The sequence below is a fragment of the Mus caroli genome, chromosome 12, assembly GCF_900094665.2.
Source record: "Mus caroli chromosome 12, CAROLI_EIJ_v1.1, whole genome shotgun sequence".
In the NCBI taxonomy this organism is placed as follows: Eukaryota; Metazoa; Chordata; class Mammalia; order Rodentia; family Muridae; genus Mus; species Mus caroli.
The window spans coordinates 68,112,849-68,129,250 of NC_034581.1; the positions used below are offsets into that span (position 1 = coordinate 68,112,849).

The 16,402-nt window shown below is 44.1% G+C and overlaps 2 long non-coding RNA genes and 1 other non-coding gene across 3 annotated transcripts in view; 1 reads left to right on the forward strand and 2 right to left on the reverse strand.

Moving 5' to 3' along the window:
- The first annotated feature begins 1,321 nt into the window (after window positions 1–1,321).
- On the forward strand, window positions 1,322–7,823 carry LOC110307473. The gene is made up of 3 exons (XR_002379398.1): window positions 1,322–1,424; window positions 2,159–2,324; window positions 7,550–7,823. It is a non-coding gene; the product is annotated as an uncharacterized LOC110307473 (long non-coding RNA).
- A 2,051-nt stretch (window positions 7,824–9,874) lies between these two features.
- Window positions 9,875–9,981, reverse strand: LOC115032902. The gene has a single exon (XR_003838550.1). It is a non-coding gene; the product is annotated as a U6 spliceosomal RNA (small nuclear RNA).
- A 5,394-nt stretch (window positions 9,982–15,375) lies between these two features.
- LOC115032793 overlaps window positions 15,376–16,402 on the reverse strand; it is a 7,918-nt gene continuing 6,891 nt past the window's right edge. Inside the window, exons 3-4 of the long non-coding RNA XR_003838429.1 lie at window positions 15,574–15,608; window positions 15,376–15,483 (exon numbers count right to left, since the gene is read on the reverse strand). This is a non-coding gene — a long non-coding RNA (uncharacterized LOC115032793). The remainder of the gene's footprint in view (window positions 15,484–15,573; window positions 15,609–16,402) is intronic.

A 16,402-nucleotide genomic window follows, 5' to 3' on the forward strand; every position in this document is an offset into this window, starting at 1 on the left:
TTTAAAGGCTGTCTTAAATGAGATGTAAGGCTGAATTGGCAGAGCACACAGGATTTTAGGGCAACAAAAACTCTGGTCAGTTTTTGCTCAGCTCTTTGACCAGTTGTGAGCCACTGAATCCACTGTCACATGAAGATGTTTGGTGCAGCTCTCTTTATAATTTCCTCAATTGGGAAGCAACTGGGATATCTTTCAGGAGGTGAGTAAACATACAAGCCATGAAATAATAATATAATAATAATAACAACAATAAACAGGTGTAGGCTAGCAAGCCATGAACAGATATACAGGAAGATTAAAGGAAGGAAGCCAGCCGGAGAAAGCTGTATAATTCTAACTCTGTGGCATTTAGGAAAAGCAAAACCACCGAGGCAGTGAGCAGTGGTCGCCAGGGATTAGAGATGAAGTGGGGATGACCTAGCAGAGCGCACAGGAATTTAGGGCAATGAAACTGTTCTGTGGAGTACAGTAATGAGGGACTCGGGTCATATAAATGTGTCCAGACTGTGAAGCACAAAAAGGGAACCCTAATGTGAGCTATGGACCTTGGCAGATAGTTGTGTGGGTTTGGAGGTTGTAACAAATGGGTCAGGTTTCGGGGTGCAGAGAGCATATAGACACCGTCTGTGCTTCCTACCTTTTCCTTCAATCCTAAAACAGCTCTGACCTTTTGTCTAGCATGTTAGAAAGCAAGCTGAGACAACTTTATCTTTACATTTTTCCATGCTGGAAATGAAACTCAGGGCCCAAGGCAGACTCCCCGGATGGGTCTAGAGAAGCCGAAAAAGAAATGCTTTGTTTAAGAATTGAGTTATCTTGCCAGACGTGGTGGCGCAGGCCTTTAATTCCAGCTCTTGGGAGGCAGAGGTAGGTGGATTTCTAAGTTCAAGGCCAGCCAGGTCTTCAGAGTGAGTTCCAGGACACCTAGGTATGTACAGGGAAAGCCTGTCTCAAAAAACCAAAACAATAAAAAATAACAAAATTGAGTTATCTTATTTATGTTTAGTTATGTGTGCTTGTGTGTGTGTCCGCAGTGCGCATGTGTGAGTGAACCACAGGCTCCAGAAGGTGGCGGCCTAGAGTTGGAGTTAAAGGCTATGTGGGTGCTGGGGAGCAAGCTCGGGTCTTAACCATTGAGCCGTCTTTCCAGCCCTGGAGTGTTTTATTTCTAATGTCACTGGGGATGCAGTCATGCACAGTGTGCAGCCGGTCACCTCCCTCTGGGTTAGAACCCACACCTGTCTCCTCAGCCTCATATCAGCGCTTGGTCAGGGCCGACCGCCCGTTACCCAGAATACCATGCGGAGGGTAGAGGTGGGAACCTATCGCATGTAGGCAGAGACCTGACCAACCTACAACCTACTGGACTTGCTAAGCTCCTGAAGGAGGAAGCTGCTACCACTAAAGCCTACCTCCCAACTGAGGTTAAACAATTATCCGGGACACCCAAGTTTGGAGCACACTGGGTGATTAGCTGTGTCACAGACGCCACCCTCAACAATGTGATGAATATCCTGTTGAGAATGGCTGGTGGGCGGCGGCATGCACTGCTTGGCTTTCCTGTCTCTATTTTCTCAGCTGACGGTGACACTCAGAAAGGAGAGAAAGACCAGTCAGGTTTAACGAGAACGGAGCTAGGCTGTCATTGTACAAAGGGAACTCTGACCAGTTTATCCAGATTGAAGCCTACTCGGCACAGACTCATTATTAAAGTATCAATTTCCCCAACATTGCGATCCTATCCCCCAAACCATACATTGTTTTCTTCTCCGTCTCTAAAGGCTAATGTATTTCGCTCTTTGGCCTCTGTCTAAAGTCGCTGCAATAGCTGGACAAGGGAAAGAGCCTTTGAAGATTATGGTGGGCAACAGCGACCTCTGCTGGGAGAATGGGGCATACTTGCACCACCCTAGTCTGACCCAGAAAGTAAGACTAAGCTTGTGTGATGCTTGTGGAGACAGAGGAAACACACACACACACACACACACACACACACACACACACACACACACTTTTATTTCTGTTTCTAAACTATTTTGGAGTTCAAATCAAACGCGTAGATTTACCTCTTTTTAGCTTTGTAGAAACAAAATATGCTACGTGTTCGCCACTTCCACAGCTTATTGGTAAGTGATTTTTTTTTTTTTTTTTCTTTCAGAGAGCCTCACGTGCACAGAGGTTCTAGGGCAGCCTAATGGATTCTTTCCCATCTACCTGCCTCCTGGAACTCCAAGGTGATCGGGCCCAAGCAGGAAAATGTGTGGCCCACTTGTGCCAAGTCTGAGCTCCGCGGCAGGCTCTCACGATGTTAGAGTTCCTTGGAGGTAAGATGAATCTGACTGTATCTGATTCAGGTCAGTGTGGGGGTGGAATGCATTCAAAGAGACACTGGCACACCCTTTGCCAAGCTTTCCTCCTTGATTGCCCAGGAATGTGAATGTTTATTCTTAGCTCGCTGTAGGGAGAACATTGTGAATACTTTTGAAAAGAACGGCTAGAAAATGGTCAAACTAATCAGGAAAAGAAGTCATTAGCTTTTCCCTGAAATTTTTATTTTCTGCCTTTCAAATCTTGATATGCCACTGCATAAAAAAAAAAAAAACAAAAAAAAAAAACAAAAAAACAAAAAAAACAAGCTGGAAGGCTGCCAAAGCATGTGTGAATTTGGGGGGGAAGGAATTATTAATGGTGAGCCATTGGTAGACATGCCTTTAACTTGGGAATGAGTAAAAGAAAGTTAATTTTAAAGGTTTCCCTGCCTATACGACATTTACTAGAGGATGGGGTTGGAAAATCCTGGGAATGGCCAGCTATCTATCCGTAGGGAACCTGGCTGTCCTCATGGTGGAGACAGGTACTGGCGGTCATGCCTTGTACTCTGGTGGTCATCCCTGTGCTCTGGTGGTCATCCCTGCTAGCCATCTGAGAAAAGGGGACCTTGATGGAGAAAATGCCCCTATCAGATTAGCCCATAGGCAAGCCTGTGGGGCTTTTATGATTGGTGCTTTATGTGGAAGGACCCAGACCTCTGTGGACAGTACCACCCTTGCGCAGGTGGTTCTGGGTTTTAAAAGAAAAGAGAGCAAGCCAGGAGGAACAAGCCAGTAAGCAGTGTTCCTCTGTGGTCTCTGTGCCTGTTCCTGCCTCCAGGTTCCTGCCTTTAAGTTCCTGCCTAGGCTTCTCAGATGATGGACTGTGATGTAGACCGGTCTCTTCCTAATCTGCTTTTGGTCATTGTGTTTATCATTCTAACACATCCGCGCAACACTGCTTCCTCACCCCACCAGCTCTGTATCATCACCTGGACAGTGCTGGGAGAAATACTTCTGTACTTTTCCCATGGTTGAGTGACCTCCCGAGGATCCCGGGTAACGACGTGCTTGGTCTCTTGGGTAATGTTTTGGAAAGGAATGGAAGAACCATTAAGGTTGAGTCTGTGGAAGATCCTTAGGTTATCAGGCGTGGCCTCTTGGGTTCTTGGGAGTGGATTGTTATAAAAGAAGGAAGCCTGATGTCTCTCACCACCACTGTATACCCTGCAGTGATGCCCTCGGGGCAGTTCTCTAGAGCCAGTATTGGCCGGACATCTTGATAAGTAGCTTGTCAAGTATTTTGTTATGGTGATGCAATGTCGACTCTAAAGAATGGAGACACAGACCTACAGTTAACCTACAGTTCTGACCAGGAACAGTGCTGTGGGGGAGGGAAGAATTCTAGTCCTTGAACCTTGAGGTATGCAGCGCTATGTCGTCCTTTGAATCTTATACTCTCTGATGAGCCCGTCGAAGGCTACAGCATCTCGAGTCCCTCCAGTCGCTAGGATTACCATACAACAGAGTAAACTCTGTTCCTCTCAAACCAATTTAGCAGCTCCTGGCAACACCAGTTTCCCATCCTGGCCCTTGAACCTCAGGGCAGGATTAAGGAAACATTTTCCTCTTCAGTAAGCAGGTTGTGGACCTCACTTAAACTACTCAGCAGAGAGGCTAATTGACAGAGTTTGGGATTGTTATTCATATGCTACACCAGCACCCAGCTGCTCCTTGCCTTTACTGCTGGTCCTACCTCAGTGGGAATTACAGATTGAATTTGACACTCCCAGGAGAGGCCTTGAGAGATGGGATGCATTCCTTTGAAGAGAAGCTCTACTTCAATCTATTCTTTTGATCATACCCTAGATATCACACCTGCCCTTTGAGGGTACAGTTGTGGGATAAGGCAGTTTTTACCTTTTCTCCCCAAAGCAAAAATATGATTATCTGGAAGAGAGAGAGAGAGAGAGAGAGAGAGAGAGAGAGAGAGAGAGAGAAAGAGAGAGAGAGCTGTTTCGTAACAGGCAAATTCAAATACAGATGAGACTAAGACCACCACTTACTGTTCCCACCGCCTTTCATCTACAGAGCTCAAAGTATTTGGCAAACATTAATTAATTATCACACTAGCCTGGTGAGGTAAGGGTATTATCTCATAATAACATATAAATACCGGCTGCTTCATGAAAGCCGCTACTTAAAAGGGACAGTCCCACTGGATCAGTTTCAAACCCAGTCCCCTCACCTGGTCTAGACCTCGAAGGCTTGGGTGACATGTTGGAGAGTGCCCAAGTCTCTGATAACGTGATATCCCAGAGTGAACAAAGTCACCCTCTCGAGACGATATCTTTAATGGTTTTAGGGGTTATTACCCGTTGGAGAACCTTTTTCATGTTAAAACACTAATTGTGGCTTATTGCGTCTAAGTTGCTGTTAGTCTGTCCCTGGAAGAGGTTTAAGTTGGAGAGTCTGGGATCCTGTTTCAAACACCCATGGATTTGAAGGGACTGTGATCATTTCATGGGCTTGTCATATTTTCTTCGTCATTTTAAAGTCTGGGCATCTTGCAAAAACACGGTTTCATAGTTCATATGACTGCTTGCCAGCCAGAAATTCCACCCAAGACAGTGAGCTTATCGGAGCGAAGCAGCACTGGAAGGTTCGACAGGCTTCCGGACTGATCATCCCAAAAGGACATCTCTTTTTATTTCGGATCTTTTTATTTCTGGCCATGAACTCCCTGAGCAGAGTCATTGACTTCCCAGTTGCTGACCCGGAAGCTCTCAGGGTTGATTTCCCAACATCTTTTCCAGTGAATCCTTCCCGACTCCTCCACATCCTACCAAAACCTGAGTTCCTCAAGAACCCACCTCGTGAGCGTGACACTCATCCACGTGACATCTGACTAGCTTTTTTATTCCCAAATGTTAATTTTTTTGGAGGGGGGTTGCTGACATGGGGAGCTTGCACTCTCTTTAAAATCACCCCACATCTAGACTTATCTTCCATGTGGGAAGTGCTCTGTAAACATTAATTCAGGGTTTATGTTGGTCTGTCGAAATGTAAAAATCTCCCCAGGCTCTGGCTGAAACCATTGTTTATAGTCTTAGCTGTGCAAAACCTTTATCTACACTGCTCTGAACTGCTCCTAGGAAGCAAGCACCTCCACTCAGCTGCACAAGAAACCAACCATAGGTACCACTTAACAACGGCGGAGCATTGATCTGTTAAGTGTATCTGCTTGCCCTGGTCACTGGTCTCCCTTAGTTAACAGCCTCAAGGGAGAGAACCTGGCTTTGGACTCCTAACTTTGGTTGAGCCGATGGTCTCCAATCTCCAAAGTGGGATACACCAGACCCCTCCTCTCTGTTTATGTTGGCCCACCGGGTCCCTTTATGGAGAGAGGGTTCCAAATAAAGTGCTTCCTCTGTGTATTTTGACAGGAAACACACTTCTTTGCTTTCCTTTTGTTGTGTGCCTTGCTCTCTTTCTCCCAGAGTTGTTTAAATATTTTTGGTCCAATGACATATTTATTAATCCGCTCCTCTCTGCACGAGGCATGACGTGATTGGTTCGTCTGTAAAGTCCTCTTGGAAAAGGTGGTTTCTCCAGTGAGAGTTAATAATGTTGCCACGATTCATGTAAAAAAAACCCACCAAGACAATCTCTTAAAAATGGACCACATTTATCTAAAACAGCTGGTAAAGAAAGCACACAGGCCCAGCCAGAGGCAGCAGGGTCAGAGGTCAGGGTTAACACCGATCTCCGTGGAACTTTGAAGCCGACGTTTTACAGATTATATGTGTCTCGGCGCACAGTGGGCACGGAGTATAAATTGGACTTAGAGGCCCCTATTTGTTCTCTGCATTTTTACGAGCCTGTGAGCTCCTCTTTGAAGCAGCATACGAAGAAAATAAAAACTCATTTCAATGTTGTGGAACTATTTACCATAAATCACATTTATACCCTGGATTTGTGAAAATATATAAGAGTCTCTCTCTCTCTCTTTCTCTGTGTGTGTGTGTGTGTGTGTGTGTGTGTGTGTGTGTGTGTAAGTCTCTCTCTTTCATATGCACACACATTTAAGGAGTCTATTTTTCAACACAGTTAATGTATTATTATTGATTATTATTATTTTAATCTTTACAGTATTGTTAAGCCTGTTTCCTGTCTCCTTTCCCTGACTCTCCTGGGACGGTGGGCACCCCTGTGAGGCCTGTAAAGTGGTTCAGCCAGAATCTTTCCCCCCAAGGAAAACTCCGAGATACCATGAAACGCTGGCTCTAACATTGGCTCTTTTGCACTAGAAAACAGCATCTGATTTCAAAGGGATTAAGTTCCACTCTGGAACTAATTATATCATTGGTTTTATGGATTTTTTTTTTTTTTTTTAGTTGCTAGGTGTTTTAACTGGAGAAGGCTGGCGACCCAGAGAGAAACTTGTCCTGGCAGAGACTCTGCCACGGGCACTTTAGCCACCTAATTAATTTTCAATAAAAGCTTGCAATAGTTAATTTGCTCTCTACCCAATGTAAATCAAACAGAGACAAATAGGTTAAAATTGGAAATGTGTGATGGAAGCCATGTTTATGGTCAAAATTACCTTTCACCCTGGAAATAACACAGATTGATAGAGGAAAAAAAATGAGACCACACAGGTTTTTGTTCAAATACATTCTGAAGGGAATTAAAGACTTTATTAAGACGGAAAGCTGTGGCCCTCCCTCAAATTGTCTATCTATGAAATAATGTTATTTTAATATAAAAGTAGAGTTTGGAAAAATGTTACCTTAAAAATCACAGAATTAAGACATTGCTCCCATTATTCCAGGTGGCCTGAAGGCCCTCATTCCCCCTTTACCACAGTACAAGGTCCAATCATAAAAATACTATAAAGTTATTAAGTTCCCAGGCCTAAATTGGCAGGCATACCTACCCAATGCCACATTCCTCCAGCTCCTGTGTCTCAAAGGCCAGCTTTTTAACATCAAATAAGCATTTTTTACTTTTATGAGAACACAGACATAGATTTCTTATGAGTTTATAATGATACTTCAATCTGCCAATTAAAATACCCAGACAATATGGATATCTTTGGCCCCATCTATTGGACTAATATTATTATTAAGGTTCTCTCTAGGACTTTATATCTGCAAAATATACTGTAGGCTTTAATCATTTTAAATCGCTTAACTTTTTCCCATTTTCTTTGTGCTCTCTTTCCTCTGATTTCTCAGACGACCGTCCCATTTTAATACACAAACCTCTCACGGGCGCACGGTGAAATGAGTTAATGTTGTAGTGCAGTGGAATGCTAGTCACGAAGACTGTGAGCTGTGGCCACTGGTTGCTGAACGTGGCCATTGAAAGTGCCCCTGGATTCTATTTTTATTTCACTCTTGCCAAGTTCATGGAGCAAATTCCTCTTTCTCTCTCAATCTGGCTTTTCTCCCTGCCCCAGAGGAACGGTGTTTCGGCTGTAATGTCTTCTAATGCACTATAAATGCGGTGATGAATTGGACACAGGCTGGCTTCTTCTGAGAGGGAGCCCATTATCCCGTCATGACATTCCATTCCTGGAACTTAATTTTTATTGTAACAAATGACTAAGTACGGAAAAATGAAACGCTGTGATAGGCCAATCCGAAGTGGCCTTCTGATGGAAAGTGCAGTGGGGTGACAATTGTTTACAGCTGCCTTCTAGGGGGCTCTCTGCTGACATTCACTGCCCAAATTGGAGTTATCAAAAGCATTTTCTGTTTATGGAAGCCCTTCATTCACAGCGACTGGCTAATGATTTTATATAAAGCGCTTTTCAGAAAAGGTAGTGTTTAAGAGGACGAGTGGGAGAGACAGACACGCAAACTCCCCTCTGCTCTAGAACTACCTGGAGATCTCATTAAGCTGAAACTTAGGGTCCCAACTCCCATCAAAGGGCATGGAACACAGTCTGCTAAGGCAGGACCTCTGAAGGACATTTTCAACCATCGTCCCAGCTGATGGGTTGCTTAGACAATGCCAGGAACCCACTTAACCTAGCACTTCTGGTCATCTATCGTCTCAACAAATGTCTGCTAGCCACTTGACCCTTGTTTTTTTTTTTAATTTTTTTTTTTTAAGATTTATTTATTTATTATATGTAAGTACACTGTAGCTGTCTTCAGACACTCCAGAAGAGGGAGTCAGATCTTGTTACGGATGGTTGTGAGCCACCATGTGGTTGCTGGGATTTGAACTAAGGACCTTTGAAAGAGCAGTCCGGTGCTCTTACCTGCTGAGCCATCTCACCAGCCCTGACCCTTGTTTTATAACCAAGCACTCCCCTGCTCTCTCCTCCTTTGCATTTCTTAGAAACTAAGGTGATTCCTTCAAATCCAAGTTCCTGTTTAAAGACAGTCTAGTCACACCAGTCCATTCTCCCTTCACTGTTTTATACAGTAAGAGCCATCAACACATCTGAAAGAGTAAAGCCATCACTGTTGCAGATGAGGGACAAATCAACTCGGAACCCACAGACCCCAGAAACCCAGTATGTTTGGTGTGTGAATTGCTTAGAGCTTTCATCTGCATTGAAAGAGTCATAGGTGCCCCCAAATTGACAAAGTGAGCTGTGAGCTATGACTCACGAAAGGGCCAGGGCCACTCTCCTCAGAGTACAAACTCAGTAGCCTTGGCTTCATTACTATGAACCTTCTGTGTCAAAAGGTACAGAGAACCTGTGGAGAACCTGCCTCAGAATGCAGTGGAAGGTAAGAATGGACTCCTGAAAGTTATCCTTTGACCTTCACATGGGCACAAGCACCCTTACACACCCATGTTACACACACAATCACACACACACACACACACACATACACAAAACAAAAACTGAAAGATAGCTTTGCCACTAATTAATCATTTATAATAAAACGTATTCCACCATTCTGAAGTATTATTAGACTACTTTCTTTTTTTTTTGATTTTTAATATTTTTATTACATATTTTCCTCAATTACATTTCCAATGCTATCCCAAAAGTCCCCCATAGCGCCCCCCACTTCCCTACCCACCCATTCCCATTCTTTTGGCCCTGGCATTCCCCTATATTGGGGCATATAAAGTTTGCAAGTCCAATGGGCCTCTCTTTCCATTGATGGCCGACTAGGCCATCTTTCGATACATATGCAGCTAGAGACAAGAGCTCTGGGGTTCTGGTTAGTTCATCATGTTGTTCCCCCTATAGGGTTGCAGATCCCTTTAGCTCCTTGGGTACTTACTCTAGCTTCTCCATTGGGAGCCCTGTGATACATCCAATAGCTGACTGTGAACATCCACTCCTGTGTTTGCTAGGCCCCGGCATCGTCTCACAAGAGACAGCTATATTTGGGTCCTTTCAGCAAAATCTTGCTAGTGTATGCAATGGTGTCAGCGTTTAGAAGCTGATTATGGGATGGATCCCTGGATACGGCAGTCTCTAAATGGTCCATCCTTTCATCACAGCTACGAACTTTGTCTCTGTAACTCCTTCCCTGGGTGTTTTGTTCCCAATTCTAAGAAGGTGCACAGTGTCCACACTTTGGTCAAAAAATATGGAACGCTTCACGAATTTGCGTGTCATCCTTGCGCAGGGCCCATGCTAATCTTCTCTGTATCGTTCCAATTTTAGTATATGTGCTGCCGAAGCGAGCACTAGACTACTTTCTAATAACATTTAACAAGTAGTGTAGTTGCGCTTTCTCCAAAGCACTGTGATTTTCAGAAGAACCGTTTAGGAGCAAAGAGAGTGTCCGGGACTTGTGTGACATGGTTGAAATGGAGGGAGGTTTTGAAAGCAGACTGACACCTCAGTATCACCGTGTCGGTTTATCCTCCTGTTAAACCGTTAGAAAGGACCCATCGGGAGAGTGAAACGGTCATCTTCCCTGGTACTTGAAGCTGGCATGGTTTTGAAATATCCCAGATTCATCTAAATAAGGGCACAACCTTCAAATTGCCATCGTGGGAGTTCCCAGCCAGTCACCTGTATTACAGGAAGTTCAGGAGAAAAAAAAAAAAAAACCTTTGCAAACTATCTACTAAATTTAGAAGAAAAAGAAAAGAAAAAAAAGACCTTTTTATCTCCGTGGGAGTCTAAGGCCAGAGAATTGTGAGTTCAAGGCCAGTCTGGGCTATATAGCATAAATCCATCTAAACATCAATATTTTGCCAATACCTAATCAATTTCTAGTATTAGACAAGATGTCCTTGAAAGGACGGACGTTCATGTTTCTCCCTAATCACAGACCATGAGGTGTTAAAGGGGTTAATGAGGTCTCAACTCATTGTCAACTAATTACCTTTATGCTGCTGTCACCACTTGTTATACTTCTGCCAGCTCCACCACTGTAGGTGCCCAACCCCAGAGTAATTGCCTCCAAAAATACACACCCCCAACAAGCACTGGCGGGGGTGTGGGGGTGTGGGGGTCGATCACTGCTGTCACCAACACCTCCAAGCACACAAACATGCACACGCTTGTATGCAAAAAGCTTTTTAGAAACTTTCATCTTTTTAAAAGGGCAGGAGAAAAAAAAATCAATAAAGTGCTGTCCTGGCCTGCAGGAGGGGCTGGCTGAGACAGTACGGGTGGCTGGGCTGTATGAGAAACAGATGTAAGCTCCCTGGGACCAGGGCAGGCCATTGTCTTTACAACCAAATCAACCAGCCAACTGGAAGCAGTGCGTGTCCCTATCGCCCTTCACCAAACGTCACCCCCACCCACCTCCACCCCATCAGATGACAGTGCCATCTGTGTGTTGAGCCCAGGAGTAGAAGGGGCATCAGGCCAGCCAGAGAACTTATGATTTAGGTTCATACTTGACCCAAGTGGGATTCTTCGCCATGATTCATGCTGTGGCTTGACTCGGCAGGGAAGCAAGCTCTTTCTCCTCCTGCTGCCTTTCTGCATTCTGCCATCAGACAAGTCGAGATTCATTTGTTGCCATTCCCATCAGTATTGTTTCAGATTCTTATTTTGCCTGGCCTAGGCATCCTCTTAGAGTTGGTAAAAAAAAAAAAAAAAAAAAAAAAAAAAAAAAAAAAAAAAAAAAACCATGGGCCCAGCACAATGGGTCCTTGTTGGGGTGGTTTCTTAACTGAAGCTAGATCTAACGGAGAGTTCAAGATTCCGAATGACCCCAGATGCTTTGGAAAACTGGCAGTTTCTCGTGAAAATAAACAGCCATCGAGCCCAGCAATTCCACTCCTGGGCATTACCTAAGAGAAATGAAAAGATTCCTCCACAAGAGGAGCCATGCAGGGTATTCGGAGCAGCCTGATTCGGAGTAGCTCTAGAATGGAAAACAACAACAACAACAACAAACACCCAACTCATCCATCCAAGGGAGAAAGGAAGGTTAACTGAGTACTCTCACGTCAGACTGCCACTGAGCAATAAAGATGAATGAGCTTCTGATACAACACAATAGTGAGAGTCCTTGAAACATGCTCACCAAAGGATTCCAAGAAGAATACTCCATGGTTCGTGTCTATGCAGCTCACTGACAAGGCTAGTCTATAGTAAAGGCTGAAAGAAGCTGCCTTTGACAGGGCATCGGTTGACTGTGGTGGGCACAGAGAAGCTGTTGGGAATGGTGGAAATGTCCTCTATGGGGTAATGTGGAGATAGATAGCCATGCAAGCTCAATGACTTGAGTTTGATCTCCAGAACTCACATTAAAAAAACAAAACAAAACAAAACAAAACAAAGCAAAAAACTGGGCATAAACGTGTGTCCATAATCTCAAAACTGGGGATGGGGAGACAGGAGGAGCCCTGGGGCCTCAGGCTAGTTAGACTAGCCTAATTTGTCTCAGAGCCTAGTAAGAGACTTCCTCTCAAAGAACCAAAGTGGATGGCATGTGAGGAACTATGCCTGAGGTTGATCTCTGACCTCCACATCTATGGACCCACATGTATGTGAACATGTGTGTGTGTGGGTGCACGCACATAAGATATGCATTCTGTATCTGTATCTGTATCTGTATCTGTATCTGTATCTGTATCTGTATCTGTATCTGTATCTGTATGGAATATTGGTCATTTTCTAAAATCACAGTTGACCAAACACTTCAAGCAGAATCTCTAAGATCTGTTTGTGGTATTATGTTATACGTCATATCTCAATGTCAAATCAAAGGTTAAGTATTTGGCAGAAACAATAGGAACAAAGAGAAGATGAAGAAACTAGAGTATAGCAATGGGAAGCTGTTGATAATGCCAGGGAACACTACTTATTAAGGAGGAGAAGAAATGTGCATGTATGTAGAAATCCCTGGCCAGCCCACAACTGCTTTACAGTCATTGACTGGGTGCTGATTAGATCCTAAGCACTGTGCTGGTCACATCAGCATATAGTCTCTCACTGAATCACGCTTGCTGATCCTCCGGTTCAGAGCTGGATTCATTGTGGTCCATGATTCACGACATATGCACATCACTGACCCTTGTGTAGTTAGATTTATTTGGTTAGCTAGTTGTTTTAACCAGAACGTGTCTACCTAGGCGAATCACTAGGACACAGATGTCTTGACTATAATCTGCTACCTCATCCTTTGATTCCTCCCTTCTTCTCCCTGGCTACCTCATCTTCCTCCAGGAAGCCTGTGTTGGTTTCTTATCTTTAAAACACACACATACTCTCTCACACACAAACTCAGCAGGTGCTAGACCACCAAACTCCATACATGCCACCAGATGCAACCTGACATATAAATTTATTGGATGCCACATGAGCACAGAGACATAAAGTTTAGTGCTATTTAGCTCTAACTTTATGATAGAATGTTATACACAGCCAATGTTGGGAGAGACTTACTCTTTTTCTTTAACTTTATATTGCTATGGTTTATGTAAGCTATTATGTAACTTTGTATTATTGAATCTTTGTTACAAACCTAGGAAACAGGTATTATCCACATTTATAGAAGTTAAACTTGGGTCTCAGATAATTTAACAAGTCTGATTTTAGGTGACTAGGAAGGGACGGAAGACAGGTTCAACTCTGAAGCTCTTTACGAATATGCTGAGCTCTGGTCTCCACTCTATAGTGTCACTGTTTGTGGCCATTTGTCTATTATGTCTGTCTACTGCTCTACACATTTATATTTAAACATAAAAGTCAACAAGGAATCCAGGCTGTGAGTATGTAACAGAATTGTCCAAGTTCACCTCATAACTTAGAGGTCATTGTACTCTGGGAGAGAAACACAACTGTGTGTGTTTAACTTCATTGTCCAGCCCTCTAACTCAGACTATCCAAGCAGGGACTGTTTTGGGAAAAGCCTTTGAAGGGTAACTCTGTGTGTGTGTGTGTGTGTGTGTGTGTGTGTGTGTGTGGTCTGTGTGGTAAGTGTGTGTCTGTGTATGTGTGTGTATGGTGTGTGTGGTGTGTGTGTGTGTGTGTGTGTGTATGTGTGTGTGGTGTGTGGTATGGTGTGTGTGTGTGTGCGCGCGCGCGCGCGCGCTTTCTGGAAAATGTCTCAGAACAGCATCCTTATTTTATTTAATCTCATATGCTAAAAGAATAAGTGCTCAGGCATTGTTTAAGCCAGTCCTTGCTCCTCACCTTATAACCGTGTACCAGGGGCCATGGAAACTAGATCAGCCTCTCAGGATGCCATTACAGCCAAGCAGAAACTCATTAAAAATCAATTCCTTGGGTCCATAAAGCTAGTTTATTTTATCTTCCTGGAGTGCGGGCTGCTAGCAGTTACATAGTTCCATTGTGTGGCAATCTTGTCTGTTAAGAACATCGAACAAAACAGCTATTTAAAGATTTCCCATTTTATGTTAAACTTTATAATCTTACAGTAGTTTAAGTTTTCAGGGTTTGCTTTCGAGCTCCAGGTATCTTGTTACATGTGTGAGAAGTAGCCTGCCAGCCCTGGGGCCCCATTAATTAAATATTTGCCTTTATAAACTAGATGTTGTCTGATGTGAAAGTGCAGATTTAATGGAGCAGCAGGGGTTCCAGAGCCTAGAGGTTCACTGTGTCCAGTTGACAACAGTTCCCTATCCACCACCACTGCTTTCTGATGGCTGGGTGGCACTTAAAGTCTTTATCAGCAACCAGGCAAAGCTCAGGTAGAAAGTTTTCTTTTTGTAGCGATTCAATCCAAGTATCTCTAAACCCCCCTGGGGATACATGCGCACTGGCTACATTTTATAAATGGGGAGTTGAAAGCACGTAGAGATTCCATGACCTGCCGGGGTCACACCCTGAATCAGCAACAGAGGTAGAAGAAATTGGAGAGGCCACTCTGTCCACATCTGGAACCTTTTAACTCTCTCAGCCCCTGTCAGTGGATTTAGAGGCTGGCAGATTTCAGAGGTCAGTGACCTTCTGGGGTAGTGCCTAGCAATGAAACATACGGGCTTGAATTCCTTAGAGGTTGGCTATTGGGCTCCGAGATGCAGGCGCAGAGCATATGCCGCAAAGTCTGTGTTGTTTGTGAGGAGGGTAATGAAAGACGGAGAACGGAGGGTGGGTTCCAGTTGTAAAAAACAAAAACAAAACCAAAAAAGATGTTAAGAGCTGCACACACATCAAGGGCTCCTCTTCCCCTGCCACAGATTGTTGACTAGCAAAAGCATGTCTTTTGTTTTTGTTTGTTTGTTTTTTGTTGTTTTTTAACATATCAAACCTCAATGTAACTTTTTAAAAAGTCCTCAGTGGAAGGGCGCAGGGCATAGCTTACTGGGTAAGAGTGCTTGCTCTGAGAGCGTAAGGACCTGACTTTCACTCTGTCACTCAGGTAAAAGATGGGCGTGGCGATACTGCAATAGGTGTGGGCCAGGAGTGGGGCAGGGGGTGGATCCTGAAAGCTTGTTGGCCAGCTGATTTAACTCAGATAACAAGTTCACAGTTCAGTGATACACCCAATCTCAAGGCAATAAAGTGAATATATAGGAAGACATCCGAAGTCCTTCTCCGGCCTCCTCATGTGTGGACTCGGCCACTCTTGTACTCATGCAGCAGACTTTCACACGTACACACACGCATACGTGTACACACACACACACACACACACACACACACTCCTCAGTGGAAGAAAACAGCACTATCCCTCTGCTTTGAACGCTTACAATTTGACAATCGCATTTCTCATGACGCCATTCCTGGAGCACCATTCTTCAAGATGTCTCCTGTGATCTGCAACATGGCAGTTGAGGGTAGAATAAACAAGAGGTCCTCATTCAAAAGGTTTGTGTTCTACACCCTTGCTGTGTTTCCCATACTTACAAAGCATGCTGTCACTTTAGCAAATCTGAAAAGTCCTGCAATGAAAGAAAGAAAGCTCATTTTATCTTGTTCGACCATTGACTTTGATTCAACAAAACAAGTCTATACAGCCTCTCCTAAAAAAATATAAGTAAGATATTTCTGAAAACAAGTAATCTTTTAATATTAAAGAAAAATGTAAACCAGTGTCTTGGGGTGTGTGTGTGTGTGTGTGTGTGTGTGTGTGTGTGTTTGCTTTGTTTTTTTGAGACAGGATTTCCTGGCTGTCCTGGGACTCTCTGTGTAGACTAGGCTGGCCTTGAACTCCTTGAGATCCATCTGCCTTTACTTCCCAAGTGCTGGGGTTAAAGTTATGTGCCACCACCGCTTGGTTTTAGTTAGGGTTCTATTGCTGTGAAGAGACACCACGACCATGGAGCTCTTATAAAACATTGAATTGGGGCTGGCTTACAGTTCAGAGGTTCAGTCCGTTATCACCATGGCAGGAAGCTTGGCAGCATGCAGGCAGACATGGTGCTGGAGAAGAAGCTGGGAGTTCTGCACGGATCGGCAGGCAGGCAGGTGTGTGTGTGTGTGTGTGTGTGTGTGTGTGTGTGTGTGAGAGAGAGAGAGAGAGAGAGAGAGAGAGAGAGAGAGAGAGAGACTAGGACTGGCTTGCACTTTTGAATCCTCAAAGCTGGGCCTAGTGACACACTTCACCCAACAAAGCCAGTCCCCATGGGCCTATGGGGGTGGGGTGGGGGACATTTTCATTCAAACCACCACAGCCAGCTATAGGAGCTTCTGTCTAAACTTTAGACTCTAGTTTGTTGGGTTTTTTTTTTTGTTT